General features: G+C 39.7%; 1 protein-coding gene across 1 annotated transcript in view; it reads left to right on the plus strand.

Annotated features, from left to right (window-relative positions):
* LOC114648835 (hornerin-like) overlaps positions 1 to 7,271 on the plus strand; it is a 44,105-nt gene extending 36,834 nt beyond the window's left edge. The window contains exon 2 of the mRNA XM_028798110.2: positions 1 to 7,271. This exon is cut by the window's left edge and continues 2,204 nt beyond it. The gene's annotated coding sequence lies outside the window, so the exon portion shown is untranslated.
* The last annotated feature ends 1,265 nt before the right edge of the window (positions 7,272 to 8,536 follow it).

Below are 8,536 nucleotides of genomic sequence, written 5' to 3' on the forward strand. Positions count from 1 at the left end.
TGCTTGACAATACGTTTCAGTAGCTGGCACATCAGTAATGTTATTATTTAATAACACCCAACAGAATGTGACTACCAGACAGACAGAAACTGACTTATTTACAGTCGTGTGAGAAAGGGAGTACACCCTATGAAATGCTATGTAGGTGGACATATCAAAATTTGATCTTCATTTGAACCTTATCTTTAGATAAAAGTGATGTAATTGGTAGAAAGGCTGTCATAGCAATAGAATTCATGTATTTATTAATTTAAGTTCGGGATTTGGCTGTAAGAGCTGGCATTTGCCCCTTGAAGTAGGCATTTCCTGCATCTGTCTACATGTCTGTGATATGAACTGGGAGAAGTGTTTTCCCTACTAATCCGTGCAGATTTCTTTTAGCTGTGTGATGTTGAGGGGTGTCTTGCGTTCAGAGCCCATTTCATAATGTCCTTACCCTCCAGCTCTCAATGGGACTCTTTCTGATGTTTGACTTGGCCATTTCAGGACCCACCATTTCTTTCTTTTCAGCTCTTCTGTTATCGGTTTATTGGTCTGTTTAGGGTCATTCCCATTTTTTTTTTTTACCATCTTCTGACAGATGGACTTGCAGTATCCTAAAGCACGCTCTGGTACAATGAAGACTTCATAGGTGATTCTGTGATGGTGGGTAGCCCAGGTCCACCATGATGTACAGTTGGTATGAGGTTTTTGTGGTCAAATGGCTTTGGCCACATTCCTGTATCTTTGCCTTGTTTTGTTCAGAGCACATTACTCTAGACGTTCTGATCTTTAACTAGATGTTCATGGTGAGAGAAAACAGCAAAACAGACAAAAAAGGTTTGGGGCTCCACCATGTATATTCACAACAATCTGCAAAATAAAATCACTAATTATATACCAACTAAGTAGTCACTTAGGACTGAGTCCAAGATATGGTTAATAAACAAAGGAAAGTGGCTGGCTTTATAGCCGGCAAGGAGGAATAGGGGGGTGTTCAAGGGGCTGTAGGACGAAGTGAGGCCAGGAGTAGGGTGGGAGCTGCAACTGGAAGTGGAGGATTAGGCAGGCTTCTGTTCTGAGGATCTGCAGAGAAAGGAGAAAAGGTGTTAGTGCACTCTGTCATCCCCTGATTCAGCATGCCACGTTTAGTCAAGTCTATTGACTGCCTCCCATACGCACAAGTGTGACAATGGGCAAACTGTAGCCTTCTCCTGGTGTTCTTTCTGGGTAGCCAAGTTTTCCTCTTAGCATACCTCCCCTGTAGCTCTCATTTGTGCAGCCTCTTTCTAATGACAGACTCGGGCACCCTGACATCACCAGTGGCAAGAGCTACCTGTAGGTCCTGTGATGAAATTCTGGGATTCCTAGAGACTTCGTTCAGCATCTTGTGTTCTGCTCTCAGAATGAACCTGCTGTGGCAGCCTGGCCTGGACAAAATGGCAGTTGTCTAAAAACTTGTAGATAATCTTTTGGACAGTGGACTGGTTGATTTCCAGTTGTTTGGAGATCTTTTTAAAATCTCTTTCTGGACTCGAGAGCATCTGTCACCTTTTTTTTTGAGGGCCTCAGAGGGTTCTTTTGATCTCAGCATGGCAATAACAGAAAAGAGCAAGCCAAACGAAATATCTGCGGTTTAAATAAGAAGACAGGATCAGACAAAATCCTCTGTAATGATCTTTGAATCATTGGCAGCTCATCTTGGACTAATTTTGGGGAATTAGAGATAGTGATAAATGTAGGAGTGGACTTATTTTTTTCACTTGCAAAATGTGCATTTATGTTTATTTAAATTACACAATGGGCTACAGTGGCATGATGTTTGTTATTTTATACCACCTTTATCAATATAGGTAGTATTTTAAATGAAGATCAAATCTTGATGTGTCCATTAGGCTGAAAAAGAAAAACACATTTCATGGAGTGTACTTTTCACATGACTGTGTGTGAGTTCAAGTATATAAATATTATAATTGCCTTCTTTATGTATTGGTAATCATGTCACTTTCTATGTGAATACTGAATTAAGGAAAACAATTTAATAATTGAAAATGAAATAAACAAATGCAGATATCATGCATTCTGCCCCGTTCTATCATTATGTTACTGATTAAAAAAACAAAGATGTGAATGGGATTGTCCAATGATGTATTGTAATATAGACGAAGTTAACAAAGACAAATGTCATGGCTAGCAGGGCTGACACCTCACTGTCTTTGATGCTCCATTTAGGTACTGACTAATCTACGCAACAAGTTGTTTTCAGAAGGGGATGTCTGTTCTTCATTCTTCCTCCTCTTGCACTTAAAATGCAGTCCACTTCAGCCTTCAACCACCAGTGAGACTCATTATGTTCTTCTTTGTGTTCATAACACGGATTTACTTCTGAACACTTTTAAAGTGAGTTTTTTTTTTATGGCCAATTCTTCCTGACACGCCCCATGTATGATCTACCGTTCGACTCGTCTTGATGTCTAGTTAAGCAAAACATTGAGTTTTTTGCGGTTCCTCCTATTTTTGGCCCTGTGGAACTGAACAAAAACGTATTTTTAGGCCATTTCAGACCATATTTTGTGTAGGACATTACACCCATACAACAGAGAGTAAACCAATAGGTGTGTTCTGCAAAAATAATCAGAAGGATGTGAAGTTGCGCAGGCCACAACTAAATGAATATGAGGTGTCAAAATTACTCCTTTTCACAAAACTTCCAAATAATGGGGAATCAGTAATACAGGCATTCTGAGTGTCGTTTAATGCTATTTTGAGGCTGCTGCTCACAAAAATGATAATATTTTAGATATTTATTTTTACCGGCAGCCCTAAGAGACACTCCCAGAAGGTTAAAAATGACAACTTTCAAACATAAACATGTGGGGGATTATTTTAGACCAGTAACAGCATACTTCACGATAACATGCAGTGAATACACTTTTGACTTGACCATACTCTGACCCCGTACGCATCCGCTACACAGCCACCCTGCTGCCAAGAGTTGATTCTACAATAAAATATAATAAAAGGAGTAATAATTCCAATACTCTTCGCTTTTAATATAAAGCTGTAGTGCAGCGTTTCAGCATAGTGTATGTGTTCCAAATTTCAGGCTACAGGTTATTTAATTTTTGACATTGACCTTCCTGGGTTGATCTTTGACATTGGGGGTCAATCATCACCCCAAAAGCTGATAGTAGACGTCACATAGTATATGTGTACCAAATTTCAGGTCAAATGGTTTACGAGCTACAGGTGATTTAAAATCCTGGACAGACAAATGGACAGTCACGGTAGTGTATTATATAAGAAGACTACTTCAAGGTCAGTGTGATAGCAAATATGATGTTACTTTTTGATCCATTACTAGGGATCTAGCTCTCTATGGACCTTTATCAGAGGGTGAAAAATAACACATTTTTATTGTGACTGGAAATATTTACACTTAAAGCATTTTAAGTAAAGCACACATTTTAATATTTGAAATATATGACAACTATTCTTATTATGTACATCTACCTTCTGAATTATTACCTGAGACTCAGTTGGACGGATCTTATTCATTTGATTCATGAACTGAATCATTATCCTAAAAATTTTGTTTCTTATGAACACCGAATTACGGTGGCTTACACTAATTCAGACTTTTTTGTTTATTTACAAAAAGAAATCCTTTACAAGGAATCACCATCTATTACCATTCTTACATAATAACAAAACACCAAAGCACTTCCTTTCATCTCAGCATCCCGTTGTTTCCAGCGCCCATTCCCACTTTTTCACACAATAAGAAAGGCTTCATTAACTGCCATTATTGAAATGAAGTGTCATGAATTTACTGCCATGTGTTTACTTATTAAATGCATTAATATATACTGGTGTATTGTATTGTATGATCTTGCACTTTTAGGGAAAATTAGTGATGCTCATTCCACCTAAACTTGCCAGTTACTAAAGGTTTGTCACAAGGTTCAGTTCTGGCTCCAATTTATATGACAAGATTGTTTCTATAGCACATCTTTCTGCAGATGTTGCTGTTCTTTACTGTTTTTAAACTCTGGTGATATTATTATTAAATAGATGAAGCTTCAACACTTAGATTTAGGTGCTAGACAAACAGTCCACAATAGTCGGCTATTATTTTATCCTTTATTTATCCTAATGTATGCACATAGATAACAATTCAGATTTCACAAATTTAAATTTTAAGCGTATATTCCTAAGCGGTGTATAATATAAAGCTGCGCACCCTGTGGAGATGCGTAAAATGAAGATGCAAATGGCAATAAACACACAACAGAAACTCCAATTTGAACAACCTGCACATCGATTTTTAAGTCCGATGCAAATGTGTGTTTATAACCATAATAGTGAATTATTATTTTTTTTTATTACATGTGCTTGCAAGCTGAACTGTAACATTTCCTCCATCTCCATCTCTTGACAAACTTTAGATATTTTTGGTATTTGTCAGTTTTTTCATACGGCCAAGCATAATGTTACTAGGTCTATTGCAACTTTGAAAGCAAAAACCAAATGAAAAAGTATGGGGAAACTAAATCCCAATGAATTCAGAATGTTTTTTATTTAAAATATTGTGTGTAAGCGAGTATTTTGCTTAAATGTTATTTAATTCAATAAGCTGTTACATAAGCTTACCAGTTGTGACCTGTAGGAGCTGCACCTGCACGCCAGACACAATCATACCACACAGTCACAGATTCAAGAAAATATTTTTTTTATTATTTAAACTTTGTACCTTTTTTATCACCAGGTAAATCAGTCACACTTCCCTTTCTTTCCTTTTTCCACCTCCAGTCTCCTCTGAGCCAGCTTTGTCCACCTGCTCCCGACTCTGACTGCCTGATAAGGCAGAGCAGCTGCTTTTCAACCTGAACCCTGGAGTCCTTCTGGTGCAACAGGATTGCCACCTGGAAGCACTTCTGGGTTTGTTGGAACCTCACTGTACTCCTGCAGCGCCCCCTAGCAGCACCTGAGAACCTTGCCAGGTACTGCCCAGTAAAACTACAACTCCCAGGTAGCCCTGTGGGTGTCCAAACAGGAGCAATACCAAAAGGATTGCCACCACCCAGTGTACTTGGGGAACACAAAGCCCTGGGAGGCAGTCGCTCTCTGTCTGGCCCTCATAATGGCCTCCCAACGGGGAAAGGCACCACTAAACAACCCAATCAGGATGCCCACCCATCCATATTCTTACTTTATCACGGCTTCCTGGCTGAGTATGGAACCATCCACCCGGGCCGGGGTGCCAGTCAACCCATGTCTTTTGTGACACAGTGTATATATACAACAAGCATTGAAGCATACAAGTTACACATATACAGAGAAGCATGTAAGTGTACAAGTTATTCATCCATTTTCTCATCTTTCTATGTGCTTACAGCCATAAGCACTCCGATATAACAGTCTTCTTATCATGGAAGGCAGGATGTGCAGTTATGGCTGGTGTAATATATAATCAGTGTGTGTGCTCAGTTTGCTTACCTGCAGTTAGAATTGCTTTCTATGCACAACTTAAAGAGATGGCAAAATTAGTTTTCTGTACAAGCGGCAGCCAGTAAGCACTGACAGTCAAAGAAAGGGCACAGGGAGGCCGCCACAGTGTTTCAAATCCTCTTAAGAGCAGCTGCAATTTCATTTTCAATTTAATTTCAATTACTGTCACTGCACCTTAGAGTGGGCAGCATGCTGAAGCAGAAGTTAATGCTGCTACCTTAAAGATTCTTTCCCCTAGATTCCTGTCTTGAGCCCACTCACCGGTCCCCCATAAGTCTATGCATGATATTTAACTGCCATTCTGGTTTTCCTCCCATGTTGCCAAATATGGGGTTGTTGGGGTACGTAGCTGTTCTGATCTGGCAGCACATGTGAATAGGAGTGTGGAGGAAGCCGCATGTCCAAGGTTAGCTCCTCTTTACACCCAGTGCTGTCAGAGAAGGCCCAGAACTAGTTACGTAGGTTGGAAAATGGATGGATAAACTGGTCATGTTATGAATATAGTCAGAACTCTTACAGTTGATTGGCTCAACCTTGAGTCAATGTTGCCCACATTCTGCATGCATGTTGGGCTCTAATAACTGTATCATTGCAAGGGTTAACTGGAACATCTACCCCAGTGACATCCTTGGCTTTACCTGAAATGTTAATGGAGAATGTCTGAAACGTTCAACAGAATTTCTTGAAACTTCTGATTGCTTCTCAGCAGAAGGATTTCCTCACCAATGACACTGATAACTGCCACCAACATCGCCTTGAATATGCAGAAGTGTAATGTAAAAGTGCAGCAAACTCCTGATTGTGGTACAAGAAAGTTAACGGCACCATGGTCACATGATTACACTGGACAGATCTCTGTCATGTTTTTTTTTCAGCCCACTCCATCAGACTTCTCAATGTTGAGTTGCAATGGTTGCGGTTTTCAGCCCAATCAGTTATAATGTACATAATTAAAAGCCAGCTATTGCTGCTGCAGCAACATTAATATGTTAAAGTTTCATTAGCTCGCTTGTTAAGATTAATCTGAAACAGATGCATTCTTTGTTTTTATTGCTTCCAAGTTTTCTTCACCATCCACCATGTTAAAACGAGACACAAATGACACAGAAACGGGCAGTTTGCCATAACCCTTGGTCGCATTTACACCTGAATGTGCTAACCTTGCATTATCTGTTTTTAATAAAACATTCAGAAAGAAATGGAAGAAAAAAGTGAAGGACAAGAGAATTAATAATCTGTTCTAGTCTGCAAATCTTGTGGAAGATATTCTTGTATATGGAAAAATCAAAATATGAGTGACTTGACATGGTAGACCACTAACAAGTCACGTTATCAGCGAGAATTCTATTTATGCAACTGGATTGAAACCTGCAGCCACTGTGGTCATGCAGGAGCAAACTTGAGGACCCCTGCTTCAAATCAGGAAACTCCTGTCAACGTCAGTGCAATTGACCCAACCAGACAGGCCTCCTTGAATGTTCCCTGGGTACCTCTTTTACTTTTCCATGTAGATAATATAACTAATTTCACTTAAAATGATCAGATTCTAAGATGAGTAAGTGCATCCTTAATGAACAGGACTGCTGCCATTCTACTGCCCTCTCCAGAAATACAAAACCTCCTCAAGAGAATGAGGTGCAAACAGACATTCCATGAACTAACTTACCACAAAATGCTGATGTTGTGTGCTAGTGTATCAAAATCTATCCAGTTTATCTTTTCCACCTTTTGTCTTGTGAGTGGATTTTGTACTGATAAATAAATAAAATCCCTTGATCTTGTTTTCTTTGTGGTAGTCCTTACTTTGTGGAGAGTAGGTCTTGAAATTTTTGCACACAGTGAACCAACTGTGACTTTAAAATTTACTCTGTTCCTGCTGTGTCGGTCACACTGTGAGATCCAAAAATACTTAATTGAGAGGAGGTCTGGGGACGTGCTACCTCAAGCAGAGGAGTTTAAGTATCTCGGGATGTTGTTCACAAATGAGGAAGAAGGAACAAACAGATCGACAGTGGCGTCAGCAGTCATGTGGATGTTGTACCAGTCAGTCATGGTGAAGAAAGAACTGAACTAAAAGGCAAAGCTAGTGATTTACTGGTCAAGCTATGTTCCTGCCCTCACTTATGGTCATGAGCTGTGGGTGCTGACATTAAGACTGTGGATGTTGAACAAATGAGTTTCCTTCATTGTGTGCCTGGGCTCATCCTTAGGGTTATGGTGAGGAGCACATTGGAAGAAGCTCAAAGTAGAGCCACTTGAAGTGGTTTGGGCATCTGATGAGGTGTTTTGGGTATGTTCAACCTCACGGAAGACCCAGGTCACGCTGGAGCGATTATATCTTTCAACTAGCCTGTGAATGCTTCTGTATCTCTCTAGAGAAAATGGAAGATGTGGCAGGGAAAAGGGATATCTGGGCATCTTTGCTTAGACTGCTGCCACTGTGACCTGGATAAGCAGCAGAAAACAGAAGGGAGGATGGAAATAAGAGTTGATCAACAGAAGAATGGATTATTAAGGGTTGGTTTCTGTGCCCACTTGCAAACGTTTGCTGAACTGGAAAATGGATGCTTGAATCGGTAGAAGAAACTAATATCAAAGGGAATTTACATTATACATGCACCATTTTTCTGAAGGTTCTTCTAAATTAAAAATGGATTAGTTTTCTAAGGATATGCCCCTTTCGCTGTGATTAGTATTGTAGATAGGAATCCAAACCCCAAATTAATACTTCTTTTCTTCATCTGGTTTTGTCCCAAAAGTAGGCCCATTGTTCTCAAAGAATGCTCAAAGAGGATCAAGTGCCCCCATGAATTGGTACAAAATGAAGTGAAGCTCTACTCAAAGTAAAAATTAATATAAAAGTGCCCGAGTCCTCTGGAAAATAAACATTAAAAGGGACTCTTCTTAAAAGCACTGGGTTTACACTGGTTAATTAAACTCCAAAACTGTGGTCTAGCTAGGCGTACACAGGTATTTATGACACATTAGAGATTCTCAAGTCGGTGGAGTGGAGTCCACCCGTGTGGAGTGTAGGTGTTTCGTATGG

This window comes from Erpetoichthys calabaricus, chromosome 1 (genome assembly GCF_900747795.2).
Source record: "Erpetoichthys calabaricus chromosome 1, fErpCal1.3, whole genome shotgun sequence".
Classification (NCBI taxonomy): Eukaryota; Metazoa; Chordata; class Cladistia; order Polypteriformes; family Polypteridae; genus Erpetoichthys; species Erpetoichthys calabaricus.